Source organism: Phalacrocorax aristotelis, chromosome 1 (assembly GCF_949628215.1).
Source record: "Phalacrocorax aristotelis chromosome 1, bGulAri2.1, whole genome shotgun sequence".
Taxonomy (NCBI): Eukaryota; Metazoa; Chordata; class Aves; order Suliformes; family Phalacrocoracidae; genus Phalacrocorax; species Phalacrocorax aristotelis.
Genome location: NC_134276.1, coordinates 197560575 through 197574419, shown reverse-complemented (window position 1 = coordinate 197574419; position 13845 = coordinate 197560575). Strand labels below are relative to the sequence as shown.

At 37.3% G+C, this 13845-nt stretch overlaps 1 long non-coding RNA gene across 1 annotated transcript; it reads left to right on the top strand.

The window, feature by feature from the left end:
* Positions 1-4518: 4518 nt before the first annotated feature.
* Positions 4519-11285, top strand: LOC142053813 (uncharacterized). Its single transcript, XR_012659340.1, has 3 exons — positions 4519-4675; positions 6525-6613; positions 8822-11285. It is a non-coding gene; the product is annotated as an uncharacterized LOC142053813 (long non-coding RNA).
* The last annotated feature ends 2560 nt before the right edge of the window (positions 11286-13845 follow it).

Genomic DNA, 13845 nt, shown 5'->3' with positions numbered 1-13845 from the left:
TCCATAGCAACACAAGTTGTTCTGCATCAAACTGTGTCAAAAAGTTGTTCTGTGCAAGACTGTCCTGGTGTCAGGGACTACAGGGAAGATCTTTAATAGCAAGGAAACTGATTACATAACTACACCGCTGGGTATATCTGAGGAACTAAACATTGTCAAATTGCCCTGAATGAACCAACCTCCCTCCCTCCCTCCCTCTCTCCCTCAATAAGCACTACAATGTGCATTGGTGAGCTGAATTTTTGCAAAAAGACTCCTTCGGTTTGGTGGTGTTCCTTTGCGTATTCCTTCTTTCTGCAGCATTCACTTTAATAGTATTCCTGTTTGGCAGAAAGGAATATTTTGAAAAGATCTTTGTGGATGTCATTCCTTTACGCACTCACATAAGCTCAATGTACTAACCAACTCTTTCTGTACCACCCAACCCAAAGAGGACAATTCAGGAAATCCTCCTGATATTACTTGGCCTGCAGAAAAGAGTAGCTATGCTGTTTATGTCTTTCAGACTGTTTTTCCTCTAAAGTGAATGTTCATTCTTACACATACAAACAAAAAAACCCTCCCTACCATATGATTTGATATACTTTTCCTTAATTTTCATCTGTTTTTTAGGGACCGATCCTACCGATCCTTCCTCCTTTCTCCCACTAGGACAACTGCTATCCTTAACCAGAGTCCTGTGCATACTGTGCTCGTTGTTAACCATTTGGAAAAAAATGTGTTGGATTTGTTTGTGGTGTTCGTGGGGGGAGCTTGATCCTCGTAACTAAACATCTCTGATCTAAAATAGCCCTTTCTTGTAATCTTTGATAACCTGGAGAAGCAGAATACAAAGAAGTAAGGGAGGAAATTCAGTGTTTTACTGACTCTGGTCTAAGTAGTTAGCTTATAAATTCTGTTATTCTGATTGAAAGGTTTACAAAGCCTGTGAAAAGCTACGATGGTTTGCATTTGTGTTGTCAACTTGAGAGGATCAAATTTCCACTGTCACACCCTAGTATTTCCAGGGATAGTTTCAGGATCTTTCAGTATGTAATACATTTAGCAAATGAGCTGTAAAAAAGTCTATTATGCATTTTGGATAAAAATTATTATAGCAGTTCAAAATCACAGGGTAAGAGTTGTTGGATAACCTACCACTGGTACACTAACAGCTAGTTTTTCCCAAAAGTTTATCACCTATCAACTCCTATTTAAGCACCTGAATAGTAGTTAGATTTTCCTAAGTGTTCAAATTCCATTTAGGAATCTAAATGAAGTGTGAAAATTTTGGAAGTACTCTCTTTGTGAACTGTGGGATGCTAAGCACTTTGGAACAGATGACCACTTTAATAAGGTCCTTGCATGGAAACTGAGTTTTTTTTAAAACTATGAATAAAGTGTGAGAGTTGAAAATATTTTAGTACAATTTTCAAGAACTATTACTCATCTGTAATGTTGTCTCCCATTATATCTACCTAATATATTGCTAAGAGTGTCTCCTAAACTAATGGTCTTTAGTCATAGCAACAGCGGTGACCTATCAACAAATAATCAATTTTCTAGAAACAAAGGCTCCAGATGTAACTCCAACAAAAAAAATCTGTTAATGTTTTAATTCTAATATAAAAAATTCCATTTCAAATGTCACTGTACAAACATTAAAAATAAAGTGGTAGAAATCAGTGTCTGTGGTAAGAAATGCATAACGAAGATGAATTCCAAACTCATACATGAAGTGGTAAGAAGGAAATTAAAACAAAGATGATATATAGGTTGCAAAAGCAAATAGCATGTCAGTTCCATGTCAGGAGAAGACCTGGAAATAAAGCATTTCCCATACCAATTTCTTGGTTTCCACAGAAAGGAACCTCAGGGCACAGAGCACATCCCAACAGATGTATTTTGCGACAGCCAGATATTCAGAATTATGTACACAGGAATAACACAGTCTGCAACCCAATATGTCATCACCTTCTCTATAGCTATGTATAAAGGTATTGAAGTCCTTGATGGGAATATGACTTTTTGAACTTTCCTCTCTTGCAGGTTCTGAAAAAATAATATCCTGAGTAAAAATAGGATATATTTTTTTTATCAGACTTCCTCATTTAGCAGATAGCTATTTACGCTGTATGTTTAAATGAATTATAAAATTAATGACTTTACATTTATTTCCTGTTTCCATGAGATATTATGGGATTGGGTAACTTGTATGTCCCAAAATATTAAATAACTTGAAATAAAGAACTGAACATATTAACACAAATAAGATCTCTAGCCTGTTGTAAATTAAGTTTTGCCGTTAGGGTTGATATTATTAGTTTAAGCATTTTGAAATCTCTTGATTTTTTTTTTCTGGTACAGTTTTCATAAGTTAGCCAAGGCTAAATCTAACTAGAAAAGTCATGGTACCATTAGAAACCAGATCATGTTGTATAAGTTTACAGACAGCACTTAGCAGAATTAAAAAAAATAATTCATATTAACTTCTAGTTAAGACATTCAGTATTACACAGTGTTTTTTGCTTTTTTCCCCCCTCTCTGATGCATTACCATAAAATAAAACAGACTGAAACAGACATATGAGGTATCCTCACTTAGGAGAGAACTTCCATTTTATTCAATGCCCTGCATGTACGTGTCTTCTGAAGGTAAGAGAAATGGTAATGGTTCAGGAAAAAGAACACTGGAAACCTGAAAACGGAACCTAAAAACCAAGGAAGTTGATAATGCCAGAGTAGTTCAGTTACTGAAAAAAGATAACTCCATTGTAAGCCCTCTTGCAAGGTATGAGCAGGCTTAGGGAGCGCAGGTTCCTACCCCATGTCCTGAATCACAGTTTGCACTGACAGCTGAGGAAAGATGGAAAGATGTATGACATGCAAAAAGAGCTATGTTTTATAGGTAAAAATGGCATGTGATAATTGTGTGAACGCACATACTTTAGTCAAAACAAACCATTTTTAGGACGCATATGGAGGCTACATATGCCACATAAGGAGTTCTGCAAATAAAATTTACTAGAACATTTCTTTAATACTTATATTGGAATTAAAAATGGTAAAACAGGAGTAGACAAGTCTCTGGTATGTTGGAAGACCTGGCAGAATAATTGGATTTTGGAAGAACTAGGAACAAAGGGTAAAACTCCAGCCCACTGAAGCCTGTGGTAGAGGAAATTAGAAATTGCACTGAAGTTAGTCTAGGGAAAAAGTCAGTCAAAGAGCATGCCTAAATGGGACACCTTAGGCAGACAGAATCCCACTTTATGCAGGCTCTGAGACAGCAGGACCTGGGCAGTGTGACGTCAATCCAAAAATCATGTAGTCGTTTTACTGCAGCAACACAAACACAGGATTTTCTCAGGGTATATATTTGATACTGCAATGGCCCTCATCCATTGACCGTTTTTCAACTACCGGCCATGCAGACACAGCTAAAGGCTAGTTGGACATTTTTTTTCTAAGGTGAGAGTCAGATCAGACGGGGCAAAACCACAGGAGAACTTGAATCTGGGCCTCTGTTTTGGTACATCAGAGTAACAGTCTCACATCAAAAGCTACACAGGGAGACCATTAGGTGAATTGATGCATACAGTTTAACTAGTGTGATCAGGTATTTGAAATGCAGTTGTCACCTCTGTAGTCAAAACTCCTGATTCTGAATAAAAATAAGCTCAAATATGAATAACAGCTAGGCATGTGACTCTTTTTGCTGGACCCAGCAGAAATTACTGTTTTAATCGGTACTCAAAATAATATAAACAGTTATCTTCGGTCTTGGGGCCAGGGCAGAAAGGTCAGTTTGGTTAAACGGAGAGTAAGCTGCGGATTCTTCTTCTGGTGCTTTCCAAGAAATGTTCTTGGTCTTTTTTTTGTTTTTTTAGACTGGGCTATAGGGTCTCTTAAATGTTTATCTATGGATTCACTTTTTATAACTTCATATGGTAGCTTTCCTGCCACGTTTTAATATTTCATGCATGATGCTAGGAGTTTGTGGTATAATGAAAAAAATGCAAATAATTTATTTGAATAAATTCATTAGATTAATTATTCACAATGAATAATTGACCATCTCTGCCAATAGTATTCATTCTTTTCCCTTTCTTCTGCCCTTGGTCGTTGTCATATTAGCTATTGAAATGAATTGTTAATGCAACAGATGCTGGAGGTTCTGGGATCCTGTTTTGGAAGTGTCTATTTTTTAAGCATTCATACAAGCTTAGAAAGAGAGGAAGTGGGGCTGAAAAATACAGCATATGTGTGGAAAGGAGGAGAGAAGTATATGATAGGAAGAAGGAAAGAAAGGTGAACATACCCAGCTACACTTGATACAACCCTCCCTTAAAGCAAATACTCATTATACCTTTATCAAATCATTATGTAAACCTGGACTGTATGCAAATCTGCATTAATGCAATTGATATGAATCATCTAGATGAGTAATAAAAGAAAGCTATTAATCATTTAATCCAAATTTTCAGCCTCTCGTGACTGTAAATGCAACTATCTTCAGCTGGAATCCTCAACTAAACACAGATGTTGAGAAGCCAAACATTGCTCAGGAGGTTACTTTCAGCAAGTGATCTGTCATTGCCTGATATATATTCCTTTATAAGAAAATCTGCTACCAGATGTGTCCATAAGTATGGCAAGCTCTCCCTCCTGATGACTGTGCAGATGGTCGCTCTGAGGTAGGTAGCTCCAATTCTCCTTCCTCCCCTTCTTACACTACTTATGGTAAAAGAGTACTGTGCTGAATGTAACCCATTGTCACTTATTTCTTTAAATTATACGAGGTATTAAACTTAATGCCAGAGACAAGGAAAAATTATGCATTTACATAGAGCAGTTTACATAGGTCTTGAAACTCAGCCCTGTAGAGTTGTATCTCAACCAACAGCAAAAGGGAAGAACTTTAACTGTCAGCATGCTGCTTGAAACAAAGGTCAGTCTCCCTTTCAAAATAAGCCTGATGCATCAGATGGACTTGTTTATGGACTCATCTTGTTTTCCTGGACCTAATTACATAGCTATGTACTACAGCTCCAGAAAGCTTTTAAGTCTCTAAGACTGAGGAGTCAGCGAACACAGAAAGGTGCAGTGTTGCCTGACATTCCCGTATGTACCACTAAAAGTAACCCAAGGCAAGATTAGGTTCCCCAAAATGGTCCCCAGAAAAAGTCACATGAACCACAAAAGGAAACCCTTCCTTCCTTGTAATATTCAAAGTGCCTCTCATGGCCAAGCCAGGAGACAATGGGCTTCCCTACCTGAAGCAATGAACTGTGAAAACAGGCCTATCATTTTATTGACTTTTGGAGGGAAAAAAATCATAGCTTTTAATGTTCCCTCCATCAGATAGATATGTGAGACATCTATTACAGTGCTAATAAACATTGTGTTAACAAACACACAGGTTTTTCAGCTGTATTTTTTAACTTTTAAGATGAATTGTCAACAGAAAGTATGCGATTTCACCAAGGTGAAAGCTGGACTGGTTTTACCTGTTCTGGCAAAGAAGCACCTTAACCAGCCATAGATTAACTTGGGTGGAAGGAGAACAGTGTTGAAAGAAAGAGGGGAAGAGAAACATAAGCACAATTGGCTACTCTTTGTGCTTCTACATCATAGTCATGTCACACTTCTTTCTGCCCCTTTCTCAGATCACAGCAGCATCTGGCCCTGTCTGAACATTCATAGCATAGTTTTCAGCCTAATCACAACTCCCCAGAAAGAAAGAATTGAAGTTGTCCCTCCTGTATCCTATGAGGTTATTGTGTAAAAGGAGTCACCTGTCCTTCCCTTGAGCTTTGAATAAAAGTGGAGGCCCCCTAGATACCTGGATTCTGTCCCTACAGGAATTCATTGAGTATATTACTAAGAGCAGGCTCCTCAATATGAAAAAGTGTGAAAAAAACTTGTCTGTGGATCCTAGATGTTAAATATATACAAAGATGTTTAGATACATAAAAGTGAATTAGTTGTAGACAAATGTAGAAGAAGGAGGATAGTAGCTTAGGGAATATACTGATGAAAGCTAGGATATTTATGAATTTCACTATCTAGAGGTTTTGGGAGAGAATTTGAGGATGGCACTGATAAACGTAAATGCCTAAATTATGAGAACCTGTCCCTTGGTCCCTTCAAGGAAATTCCTTTAAGTCCTTTTCAATCTGACCCAGAAACAGATCTTTATATATGTTGGCACATGACTGTTAAGGGTTGTTTTTTCAATTCAGTTGTGCAAGCACTATTTGATGAACAATGTATTTGCCAGATTTTGCCCATATTTGTCAAATAAATTATTCAACAAATCATTTTCGCTTTATTTGATCAGCTATAACAGCCTTTCTGACTCTTCTGTAATCAAGATACCTTTTAAATAAATAAGTATGCTTTCCTCCAGAGACTTCAGGAGTTGAACAGCTGGTTTCAATCACCATGGTAAAAGCCTTGAGGGTGATTCTGGATGAATGCTATTATTCTTCCTTGGTATTGGGCTGTGTGTGGAGAGAACCTGACAAACCTTTTGTAATTTAGGTACACAAGAATATTCAGAAAAATGGGTTCCGAACTGGTCTTTGTTGGAAAAGTGGCAAGATCCTGAACCCTGGTTTAACACGACGCAGGTAACTATAACCAAGACATCTTGTTCTTTAAAATCGATGAGGTGTGCGGTGGCAGGTGGGCCTGTAAAGTCAAGCATCAGAAACCAAATCTGCAGGACAGTCAGCTCCTTAAGACAGGTGGTACCAGTCACTGAAGGGAGGAAATAAACTATTTAAGGTACCCATGATTTATTTTTTAACATGAAACATGATAAAGGACCTTGAACAGCCTTTTTTAATGAAGTATCTTCAATCATAATAATCTGCTTCACTACTTACTGGTTAAATGATAAAAATATGCAGCTGTGATTCCTAAACACTGATGTTCAGAATTATTTAAGCTCAGTATGGCATCTACAGACTGCTATTGTTGCTTACAAATGCTCACCTGCATAAAGAAAAAATTATTCCACCACAGCAATCTCAGGGAAGCAGCTGGCTGCAAATGAGAAAATCATCATTATCTGCAAGTCCTGAAGGACATTGTTGAAGTAATAAAGGCTTACAATTGTTTTACCTAACTTGCAATTAAAATAGCCATTTCCTTAATAGGAAATTTGGGCTAAGAGAAGAAAATCTGTTGAAGGATTCATACTTGATTCTTCATGGTTAACAGCAGCCTCAGGGTTGTACTTTACACGAAAGGTAAATTTATATATAATTTATTTGGGGGTTCATTAATTATTAATAAACATTTCAAATGTGTTACAGGTGTATATGGTATGTGCCATGGATGATTATGAACACCTCGGTAAAATGTATTATATTCACTTGTGTCTATGGCTACATATGATAAAGTTACCCCTCAAATTCTGCAATCAACTCTTTAAAATAGTCATTTATTAACACATGCTAAGTACATATTAGATGTTTTTCAGTTATTTAGAAATTTATCTTTAAAATAAAGTTTATGCCCAGTTAGGAGATGGACAAATCATGTGATAATATACAGTATTACTATATTTTACTGTTTCTTGCAAGAAAAATGGATTTATATGGGAATAACATATGATGCTATAATTACATTTTGAAGTATATGTGTTTCACTTTACTGTAAAATTTGTAGTGCAAAGTAGAACATTGCTAGGTAGAAGAACAGGGATCAGTTATTTTCTCCTTAAGTGCTCTAGGTACTACTAGACCAGCTGCAAAACTTAGAATAAGAACTATGAAGTCAAGGATCAAATATGTACCCATTAACTGAAACAGTGTGAGTTGCAATCTGACGGAATCCTCTTGAATAAAGCAAAGACATTTAGATTGATGAGAAAAACATATGTTTTCCTACGGTGAATAATGAAAAGGGGACAGCCTTCTGAAGGAACTAGTTTCTAGATAGGTCTTTTTTTTTTAAAAAAAATATGGTTTGATAATAGGTTTGAGGCATACACGTCGGCAGGCACATAGATGCAGAGTGCCATCAGTGCCATCTGACTGCAGCTGTCAATTCTTCAGCTCAAAAGTAAGAATATGCTATTGATGACAGAGAGTTGGGAGCAGCTTAAAAAACAGATGACTTTTAAGACTAGAAAAGCAATATTGAGCTTACAGTTAACAATGGCTATCAGTCATATTTTTATGATCATTTTGGGTCCTATCAGCTGGAAATGATGAAAAAGAGAGGCCCACTCATGACAGTAGATGATAGAAAGACTCAGTTAGATGGAAGATATTGTAGGCAGATGTGACTTTTGGATGCATGAGGTGAGGTATTTTCTTGTGAGATCAAGATAACTCCACCACCAGAAGTGGAGTGACTGTTCTTCACAGTCACGAAGAGATGAAGAACATAAGGAACAGCCCTGAACAACTTGAACTACACAGTAACTGCTCAATATTTTTTTTCCCACTCAGGAAGATGCATATTTATTAAGACTTTCTGTGGTATTTATAATACCACATGTAGAAGTCTACAATGTCTACACCTGAATCTGAAGTCATCACCTTAGGCCACTTGTATAGCCAGTAGAGGAAAGTAGCTACTTTGAGCAGGAAATTGATTTGCCTTATTTTAGAACTATATTTAGAATGAGTTGAACTCCACAGAGTTCAACAGAGAGACCTTGACACCAGTTTGGTAAATTACCTAGAACATGTCTTTCCCAGCCCTATTACCCTTTTCACCTGACTGAGGCAGGCATCGCCTTGGCTCAGCCACATCCTGAATTTCTGTCCTAAACATTCTGCTAATGCACCTTTTAGAGAATTCTTTCTTGTTTTCCTGACCAGGACTGGTGTTACCCAGGAGCAGAGCAAGCACAGATGGGAGCAGCTACTTCTTACAGAGGCTTTCTTGGCTTCTGAGGGTCCCATAGACTGGTCTGCACATAGGACTCAGTGGAACACACAGTAAATCCCTGACTACATTTTTAACACATTTTTATAGTGTCTGTCTCATAACCTTCTTCCTCCTGTTCATCTGCAATTAACATTAACTTCAAATGGAGTAGGGATCCTTTAAGCAATTAATCATCCAAGGGTTCTTTGTCATATGGCTCATTCATGACCTTCTAATCTGATTAAACCTCAAAGGTAAAACTACCACTGAAATTGGTATGAATTTGAATAAAATAGGAATATTAGTTGTGGCTTTCAGTCAAACTCTTCCAGTGGCTCCAACTTGATTATTGTGTGGTAGCTCCTTTTTATAATCTTTTTTGTTATGGGATATCATAATTGCATAAATGTGCAAAAAATTAAGACTAAACAGAGTAACAATACCTAAACATTGTTATTCATTCTGAAACAAACTGAAAAGGTACTTCAGTGAAATATGACCTCTGTTAACAGTGTATCATAAAAACAGTTGTCCTGAAGAGGATTTTGTGTGTATTGAATTCAGTACTTTACCCTGTACTGGAATTCAGTGTTTATCTATGGTATGTAAAGCTTCAAATCTAATATGCATGTAAGTTCTGTGTGACAAAGAGGAAGGAGGGGAAGCACCTGTGGAAATTCTAGAGAGAGAAAAGTCAATATTTTGTTTTCATTTTAGTGTGCAAGTGACGCAGAATTTAACCCAGACTTTAAAGCAATGGATAAAAAAAATATGTGTCATGCTCACTATGATTTTTAGATAAAGTAATCCTAAAGCATTTCTCAAAGGTATAGATTAAATGCTCATTACATAAATGTACTTCTTCATCAATCTGTTCTTTGTTCATTTAGATAAAGAGGTACACTGCTTCCATGTCAAACAACTGCTGATTACAAATAAATAATTCAACACTGAGATACAGTTGTCCACAGCACATGAAAAAGAGGAACAAATTGGAAAGGAAAGTCAATAAATTGACAATATTAAATTTCAATCAACTTACTCTGATTGAACAATTAAAGCGTGCTGTTTGTATAAGAGCAGAAAGGGAACATAAATGTCAACAGTTCCAAAGTGTGCTAACATTTAACTTGATACAATCACACATAAACCCTTAAAAATTAACCAAAAAAGTGCCCCAGAATGACAGAAAATAAAATACTGCCTCTATGACATAATCATATCAGTATTATTGTTGGTTTTAATGATAAGCAATTGTCATGGTTTAACCACAGCTAGCAATTAAGCACCACACAGCCACTTGGTCAATCCCATCCCCCGTGGGATGGGGGAGAGAACCAGAAGAGTAAAAGTGAGAAAACTCATGGGTTGAGATAAAGACAGTTTAATAGGTAAAGCAAAAGCTGTGCACACAAGCAAAGCAAAACAAGGAATTCATTCACTCCTTCCCATGGGCAGGCAGGTGTTCAGCCATCTCCAGGAAAGCAGGGCTCCATCACTCCTAACGGTTTCTTGGGAAGAAAAACTAAGCATGACATCATACGGTGTGGAATATCCCGTTGGTTAGTTGGGGTCAGCTGTCCCGGCTGTGTCCCCTCCCAACTTCTTGTGCACCCCCAGCCTATGCACTGGTGGGGTGGGGTGAGAAGCAGAAAAGGCCTTGACTCTGTGTAAGCAAGGCTTAGCAATAACAAAAACATCCCTCTGTTATCAACACTCTTTTCAGCAAAAATGCAAAACATAGGCCCATACTAGCCACTGTGAAGAAAATTAACTCTATCCCAGCCAAAACCAGCACAGCAATGGAGGCAATTAACCTGCATATTTATGAAGCATTTACACTGAAACATTACAATAAAAAGAAATAATATTATCTGTTACATCAGTTCCATTTTGTTTGGAATCATGTCTCAGGGGTTGATATCAGCAACTTTTGAGAAAGAAGAGAAAAATCCATGTAACAGGCAGTTGTAGGAAACCCTGACCAAAGGGCAAGTCTTTATCCAGTCTTTGCTCCAATAGTAGTTAAATTAGTAATTGGGAGAAAATATTAAAAGAAGTAGATCTATTCTGTTTATTTAGTTTAGAGGTGTTTTGTTTATTCAAACACATTCCTTCATCTTTCTGGTTATGATACTTAAAAGTTGGAAGTCTCTTTGTATTCTTTGTTAATGCAGCAATGCAACTTAATGCTAAGATGTTTTTCTTAATCTGAAACCATGCATAACTTTTGAAAACATGGGTAAGTGTGTTTTTAGTTTTACACTGCAGCCTCTTCCACAGAAGCTGTTGTTATCAGAGAGTAACTTTGTTTCTTGCCTTCCTATCTCTCAGAATTACTTCCCAGAAACCAGATACTGATGTTTCAGCAGAGATTTTTGAAAAATAAAAGGAAAAGACTTGATTATGTTTGTGATTTCTTTGTTCAAAGACTGATTGATTAAATTCATAGGATAAATTTGGGATTATTTTTCTGGGGCTATAGAGTAAATGAAAAGCTGAAATAGATTTTTCCAACTGTATTTTTACCATGTTTCCATAATACAGAAAATAATATTGGCTGATTTTAAATTAAATAGTAGCACTTAAAAGAAAAAAAAAGAAAACCACAAATAAACACCACCACCAAAGAATGTATAATAGAAATAATAATGGAACAAGCCAATCTTTCATTACCAAACCTCAAAGGTACCTGTTAGTTGATATTTAGATATTTACAATAGGAATATATATTTGCATGTTTTGTATTTTTTTAACAATATTTTATTAGTGTCATTATTAATACAATTGGATGAGGAAACAGATTTAGCTGGGTAGCACTAAACATTGTGTTTCACTTAAGCATTTTTTAGGCTACTGCTAATTAGACTGGAGGTTTTCAACTATAACTGCACATTTCACTTTATTATACAATTAGGGATGCGATATGAATATTTAATGTTTTCATTAGCTTTTCTGTATAGCGAAAGGATTGCATCTCCTACAAACAACAAAATCAGCCATCCAGATTCCCACTGGTCCAACAGGGAAGAACCAAGATTACATGTGTATTAATGTAGGTTGAAGATAGGTTGAACAAAATGTTGGGGACCAAGCAAATTTTCTTCTATGCCAATATTTCCATATGTGGAATGCAAACAAACATAAAGAAGGGGAGAAATCAGGAGGAAAGTGAAGAAAAACCACGCAATGTAGATCTGAATGAGGGAGAAGGAAAATGGGCAATGTTCACTTTACTTTCTTCTTTTTGCCAGCCCCAAAGATTTATTTCTCTGGGTTCTTTGCAGACATCAGGATCATAGGTAAAGCAAGTTTGAACACACTACAGTTCAAGAGGGTAGAAAGCTATGGCCTTGGCCTCTGCTGGTCTCTCAAGTCAAATTGCCTGGTAGCTCAGGGAGGAAGTAGGAGGTTGTGATCAGTCAAGCAAACACTAGATTAAATTTACATGGCATATGGCTCTTTGCCACTGGGTACTGCAACAAAATCCAGCAAGCATGGAAGAAAAAATGTTTAGAGAAAAGTGTGAAACAATGTAAAAAGTAATTCTGTTCACCTTTTAGGTTTAATTTCCAAAACAAAATAATAAAGGAAATGTTGCCAAATACTGATAAATGTTTGGGCTTTAAAACATACCTGTGGTCTAAAACTACCACAGGTCTGGAATTAACATACCAAAGATGCAGTGAAACATACTATAGGAATCACCTCACAGGCATGTTTTCATGAGACAGCTGAACGGTTCAGTTAGCAGACACTCTCCTCCCATATTCTCCCTCTTTTTCCCCTGCCCTCGTCCTCCACTGAACTTCCTTTCTACTGCCTCTGCTTCCAGCTTCATATGTGGTCCTTCCTTCATGCCAGCTCAGACTCTCACACGGTTGCACATGAGCCAGTGCATGTCCCTGTCCTGCCCATTACTCAGCTATGGTTGACTAGCTTATAGCATGATCAGGTGAGCTTAGTGTAAGCAGCAGAACCTCACTGAGGGGGAGGAATGGGAGGACGGCCTCCCTCCATCCTTAGTGATGAACTAGGTATTTGGTTACAGCTGCCTAACTGAACACTTAAATTTGGAGATACATCTGTTCTGAAATTGTCTGAAACTGAAACTTTATCCAGGTCCACGTGCTCTTATTAATTACCACTGTTGTAGTCCGTTATGTTTAATGTTATTTTGTCTGTTTCCTCAAAAGAGGTTTCAAAGCTTGCCTAAGGAATGTACAAATTGCTTGCTGACAGTGACCTGAGGCCACCCTAAAAGCCAAACTGGAAGGATGTGGAGAGCGGTTAGCGTGCTCTGAGTCACACCTTAGGAGGTTGCCAGCAGGCAGTCTCCAGGGTCTCTGACAGCAAGTCTGGGGGTGCAACGTAGAGCACTCGGCATGCATGCTTGGTTTGAAGACTGAGCTTTCCAATCAATACAAGTCTATCCAAACAGTCTGAGTTTGGGGCAAATCTGCCTTTCCTGTGAACACTCATCTGTGAAGAGGACAGAAAGCCAGAAAGCATTGCAGTGTCTAGAATAAATAGGAAGAGCTTCCCTGCCATTTTTCACTAGTGGTGTTCTTGTAACTTTACTAAATACCCAGTCATGAGCTCTGTGATAAAAATATCCAAGAATATTATCCCTTCCTCCTAATAGACAAGTTTCTCTCTTAATTTGAGTGAAAAAGATGGATATCTCCCTGAGGAGCTGGGAGGGGTGGTATGAAGTAAAGAGGGACAAAGAGAATACCCTTCATTTTGGGGACAGGTGAAAGTATTTTTGCCTCTGAGATTTCTCAAGATTTCTCAATACCCTCTGTCATTCATGAAAGAATTAAAATAGATGATGCAGAAAATGATGGTCAGAAGAGAAAGAGGCTGGTAAGGAAATAGTATTTCTAATTTATGTATTTAATGGGCTTGTTTTCTGTAATTCAGCTGTCATCTACAGAGTAGCTAAAATATCTTCTTTGTATATTTATTAACC